Consider the following 6,464-nt stretch of genomic DNA (forward strand, 5'->3'; position numbering starts at 1 on the left):
GTTCCCTTTGTACCAGATTTCCAGGCCCCTACCTAGACATACTTTCATTAGCTGGATTCCTTGGGTTGCAGCTGACCCAAATTTCAACCACACAGGGCACAGAACAAATCGCATTTTAAAAGGAGAACGTTCCCATCATCCTTTAAATCAAACCGAAGATCACCTTGCTTATCCTTCATTCTTCCCCCTCCCCACATTTCCCACACCCTTCAGCTCCAAAAGAAATGTCTTTAACGATCTGGCCTACAACAGAACTCAGGACGCCAATATTTGAGTCCTGCCCTGTGGCTTTGGCTCAAGCTTCCTTAAACTGAATTAATCAGGTCTCCAAAAGCTGCTCTAAAACTCTCCTTACACAAAGCAGCTTGCCAATGTCATTTAAAGCAAACACCTCTGAAGGGCAGGCGGAACTTGTTTACTCTCTAATCGTTATAACAGCAGTACACACACTGATAGGAGTGGGCTGCTTGGCAGGCAAATGCATCTTTCCACCAAAATTCAGAAGGCTTAACAGTCATTTTCAGCAAATGACAGCTAGTTCAAAACCCACTATGAACAATTTTCCCCATAAATGGCTTGACACACAACACAAGAGTGAAAAGAATGCTTGGACGCTTTAAAAGTAAGCACAGTCTGCTTTATTTTAGGCACAGATACATCGATGCAAACTGAATGCTCTGGACCAACGGCTCTACTTCTTTCTGGACAATGTCTGGGGACATGTGAAAGCATGGTCACAGCCCACGTGCCTCGAATTAACAGAGCCTCTTTCTACCCTGGCCACGGATCTAGAAATAATTCACTTAGAATTAAGATCCTAGTGGGAGAGCGCATTCCCTCATTACAGGCCACTTCTCTGCAGATATGCCTTGACACAATACACTAATAAATTCTGTCCCGGGCACACGTTGTTTCCCATTATGCTGAGGTAGATCCAAGTCACTCGTTTTTCCCTCAAGAATTAGTTCTGTGCCTCCTCTTGGGAAAGAAGTATTTGTAGTTGGGGAATTAAAAGAAGTTCTATTTTTCTAATTTGCAGGGCAAAAAGATTTGGGTCATTGGGCAGATGTTTCGATCTGGACTTGTATTTATACCTAACATCCTATCTTTGTATTGTCTACGTTACAAAGAAGAAAGGGAGAAAGAATAAGAGGGGAAGGAAAAAAAGAACATTTTTTTTCTGTTTATGCACTGGGCAATGCTTAGAAAAAGCCATTGCACTGCAGCCTCTGTATGGCTCAAAAGCTGCAGACACAAGTGTAGCTTTAAGTCACATTAATAATTCTGATAACTTTAGTCACAGAATTTATTGTGGATCTTTCATCCAGCAATGACAATAGTATATTAAAATCAAAATGGAGCTTGACCACAAAGCACACATATTAACGTGAGATTCTGGCAGATGCAATTTTTGAAGCATATACTTAAGAAACGGAACTACTACAACCTGAATTTACACCTTTATTTGGGTTTATGGCAAATTTACACGAAAGCACAGTTCACCAGTTCCGAGTCATCACTCAGTGTTAACAGACAGCATCACTTTAAAAGACAAATTCCCCACATCCACACGGAACAACTTTAACCAGCGGTATTTATAAAAAGATTACACTAAGGCTGTGCGCTGATCAAATCCAAACATTGTCCTTCAAGCAAAAGCTAAACATTACAAACATCTCCCCCAGATTTGCAGAGCAGCTCTATGCTCTCTCAGAGTCTCTTCACCAATTAGGGCAGAAGAGACCACTACAGCTCAGCTCCCTCTCTGATGCACATGGAGCCAGTCCCCATCTGATTCACGGCTCCGCATCATTAGGTTCTCCGCAGGGAATCAACAGAGCTCTCCACTGGTCCCACGCTCTTTACCAGAATACAAAGTATAAGTGAGGGAGGTTATCAGTTTCCAGTTTGGTTTGTTTTGGGTTTGTTTTTTTTTTTTTGGCATATGCTGTTATGTTGTAATTGTTTTTATTGGAAGTTTTAACTTTCTGAAAGCACACTGAGTCCAATTTGGGAATTGGAAACTGATAAAAAGCTATGCCTTACAAAAAAAAAACAGCGCAGATTCTTTTAGATTCAAATCCACCATTACTTAGGGCAAAATTCTTGAGCAAAATAGTAGCTCTTCCTCTTGCATTTAAAGATATGTCACTCTTCACTCATAGAGCTCAAAAAGCTAAAGAAAGGGGGACGGATATCAAAGTTCTCTACTTTAGAGAGGAGAGAACAAGTAATTTACAGCTCTCTCGGAGTACACCGGTCCTTACAGCACACAGTTTATACCTTAGAGTCCTTTAAATATCTACCCCTATAGAGCAAAAAGAAACAAGGATTTATAGCCAGCTTGCTGACCATCTTAATAGTATATTGTTTACAATCATATCTAAGTTATTAAATGCAGCATCAGTAAAGGTTTCTAGTCAGAACCTTTCTAATTATAACCTTCTGGAAAACTAGACACACCCTATAACTGCACCATACATCTGTTTTCTTCAGGTGTAAGAAGCTATTTTCCTTGTTATCCTTTTTGTACACTGGGACAAAACCACACACACTATGTCATGAGTCACTGCTTCACAACGTAAGCGGTATGTACTCCATGGATGTCCCTCCAGGTGGCACACACACATCCTCTGTTCCGATGGTGAACATAACCCTTCTGTTATCATCATGAACAGCAGGTCAAACACCACAGCCTACCGCAATTGATCCTGCAGGTGGACATGTCTATATAGATGCCATGCCTTTTAACCTTGCCCTGGAAGCTAGGCTAAGTTCAAATTTAGTAACTTACAACACATACTAGTCTATTCATAGCCCCCGTACATACCCGCATCCTAGCTGTGGAAGTTTTCTTTTTGCTGGCTGTGCCAAAATCTCCCTGTAAGAGGAAAAGTAGGATGCAAGAAGAGGAGACCATACACAAAAAAAAAAGACTAATTCGAGATGACACAAATTGATCTCTGAGCTGAAGAGGAACATGGTCTATCAGAACCTACAGCTCCTGTGCCACAGCTCTGCCACAGTCCTGAAACAAGTTATTTGTGTTGATTCCTACTCAGAGAGGCATCTTTGACAGAGTAATGAGCTCTGTATTTCTCATAGTTTACTACTAGACCCAATCCGCAAGCTCTCGTACCTGATACAGAATCTATAATCTACAATTACTTATGCTGTCTCTGTATAGATTTTGTAAAATCATATTCTGTATAACATAAACATTGTTTTTTACCAACCTGAAGAGCCAAAGCTTTAAGCAACTTACATAAGTGCCTTTGAAAATTCCAGACCTCCCAGAATAACTTCTGAATGACCATGCTCCACAAAGCTTTGCTATGCGATATAAAATTCTAGGCTTACCAATTTTAGAAGAGTTCTCTAAAAGAAACACTCAATTCACTTACAGCTTGGTACCCAGTCATTCATCTTTCCACCTGTTTCTCAGTCCTGATTGTTCTCTTGATGAGCACTTTGACCATATCAAGTCAAGATGAAGATCTGATACTCCCAAGAGGCACAGTTCAGATTGCAGAAGAGCTGTGACGTTGCAGAACACTATGCCAACCCCTTTTATAGTACGTTTGTTCAGCACATCCAAAAAAATCAGAGTACACAACTGGTTAAAAAGGACACATGAAAAGGCTACATAAAGATCTAATCTACACACAAAACCAGGACAAATTGTAGAGGCAAAACAAACACAGTAAGAGCATTTCAAGTGGAAGCTATCACCTGCACAACACAAAACAGCTCTAGGATCGCCTAAACCACACGCAGATCATCTTCCGTGGTGTCTCTACAGAATCTACACAGTCTTTAAGAAAAAGACATAGTCTTATGCAGTTTCTGGGGCGGGGACACAACTTATTTTTTTAATTCTGTGTACGTGCATAGACTTGTTTAAGCAGGCATATCAATCTGTGAAGTTTCCAGAAGCCAACTCCATGGATTGACAGCTAAGCTTTTCAGAGCAACGAGCCTTACTTTCTGCATTGTCATAAGCACAGAACACTTCAGATACTGAGTAATTGAGAATGTCGGTTACTTCATTTATCTCTACACCTCTACCGACTGACAAAACACAAAAGCCATTACAGTAAGGTGCAGAAACACAATTGTGAAAAGAAAGGGCAAAACTTGTGTATCTTGTTATTTCCCAGTCTTTCTCACCAGCTTAGATTGGTTTAATTTGGCCATCTACTGTAATTGAGGGAGAGGTCGGGGAGGAGAGTGGTAAGGAGGAGGGAACAAAGCAAGTGGCATCTAAAAAGCTGAGAGCATCTTTGAATCTAAAGATAGGCACATGTCAATACAGTGAGCTTTTACCGCGGGGTGGGAAAGCAGACACTGACTGAACCCCCTCCCTCAAACTACTCTGCTTTACTGTTAGCTTGCATTTTGGCTCCATATGCAAGTAATTTATTTTCTTCTTTAGGTACTGAAGGAAAGCACACACTCAGAGCAGGCAACACCGTACACACTTCTAGAAAACAAATGGAGAGAGAAGCTACTCTTCTCCTACAGATGCTCCGCCCAGCACACACAGCTCAGCAAGTCAAAAAGCCTCCTCTTCCAGACTCCTCTCTTAAACAGTTTTAGAGGGAGAAAGCCAGCAGACAGAATACCTAAATACTGCTTCAGGCTTACTACCTCCGTCCTAAGCTGGACTGTTCACCCATCAGTACAGATACGTTTAAGGAATACAAGAAATGCTTATTCATACATCAAAACCTGAGTCCTGAGATGCATTTAGCAAGCCAGCTGTGCCAAGGAGGCTATACTCTGCACGCTGACACACAAAACAAGAGACATGAGACATGTACCACCCCTAGCATCCTTGTTAAAAAAAAAAAAAAAAAACAAAAACAAGACCAAACAAACAAACAAAAAAAAAAACCAAACCCAAAAAAACCCCCACGCACACACAGGAGAAATAATCCCTAGCATCCTTGTCAAAACAATTTTTAAAATTGTTGTAAAACCAAACCAAATCTTTACCTGAAAAAAAAACCAGCACCTCAAACAAAACCCCTCTGTCACCAGCCAACCAGTTTAACATTGGGAAAACTATGAAGTGGGAATTCAGTTACTGTCCCTCTTCCCTCAGTTTCCAGAAAAAAAAAAAAAATAAAACCTGACAACAGAGTGGGAAACAACAGATCACCACTTGCCTGTAAAAGGACTACTGGAGGACTAGAAACCAAAAAAAAAAGTTCTGTTCTTGCTGCATGGATGCAATATGAGCTATTATTAACCTGCTCTAAATATTGCAAATGAAATAACCAAAGCTGCATTGCATAGCACAGAATTCTCCTTGACAGCAACGAAACAAGGTGATCAACACTCAGACGGTAAACATGTACGGGAATTCTCCACATCTTCTGACCTTTTCTTCTCCTTATCACATCACTTTATTTTTAAAAGGGAGACACTGTCAAAGCACAGCAGGACACCTATTTTTTCCCCACCTCTTGAGTAAGACTGCACAACATACAACTGTTTATTCTGAGCGTATCTTATTCAAGGTTACCAAGGTCATTGTTAACTACAGCAAAGAAAAAAACATTTACAAAATACAGAAATAAACCTGCTGGTCTAAGAGCAAGCAGACTACAGCTAAACTGCAACTGCACATGAACTGCAGCTAAACTTTTCCTTCTGATGATGCACGAAAGAGAGACAAGTTATTTATTAAATGCAAGACCACCAATATTCTGTTTAAATGCCAATCTGCTTTCAGCCTTTTAACTCGTAGCAATTTCTGAATCCCTTCGGAAGTCTTTTAGTAAGCTACTGTTAACTTCGGCAGGCATCCTTCTGCACCCAGTACTAATAATTATTTTGCATATGCTCAAAGAATACACCCCAGTTCAGTTAAACAATCTAACTTAAAGACAAGCAACTCCAGAAATAAAGTTCAGAAGCTGTTAAGTGAAATCTTTTTAGAAAAAGCAATACTTTAGGTTATTGAAATAAGAGTCTTTTATTTCCTCTCACGTTTTTGTACACCTTAACGCTAAGTAAAAAAAAAAAAAAAAATGTCCTTCATTTTTATTAAGAGTAGCTTTCTAACTTGTTTATTTTTCATAACGCTTACTGCAAAGTTTGGATTTTCATCGCACGGAGGGAACGCAGAGAAGCTCCCACCTACATTCCTGCTGGGTGGAACCTGAGCGTGCTGGGTATCAGAAATAGCGTTATTACGTAAGATAGGGTTCTGCAGAAATTAGGATGGCCAGTAACTATGAAAGCAACATTATACAAGCCAAACTTTTATATCTGTAGTTAATTTACAGGTGGTTTGTTCAGTGCCTGTTTAGAACTAAGCACCTCCCCGTTAATTCCTGATCGCTTTGTTACAGGGACTCTACAACCCTGTCAGCTTGCAAAAAGCCAGGTTATTTCCTCGGGTGCTTTACCAAAGCCAGGGGCCCTCACGTTTTCTTCCCCCGCCTCCCCACTTC

The 6,464-nt window shown here is 40.4% G+C and overlaps 1 protein-coding gene across 1 annotated transcript in view; it reads right to left on the minus strand.

Annotated features, from left to right (window-relative positions):
- Positions 1–6,464, minus strand: part of COQ8A (coenzyme Q8A) — a 49,577-nt gene that overhangs the window by 41,993 nt on the left and 1,120 nt on the right. The gene's annotated exons all lie outside the window — the stretch shown is intronic.

This window comes from Chlamydotis macqueenii, chromosome 3 (genome assembly GCF_036417535.1).
Source record: "Chlamydotis macqueenii isolate bChlMac1 chromosome 3, bChlMac1.mat, whole genome shotgun sequence".
In the NCBI taxonomy this organism is placed as follows: Eukaryota; Metazoa; Chordata; class Aves; order Otidiformes; family Otididae; genus Chlamydotis; species Chlamydotis macqueenii.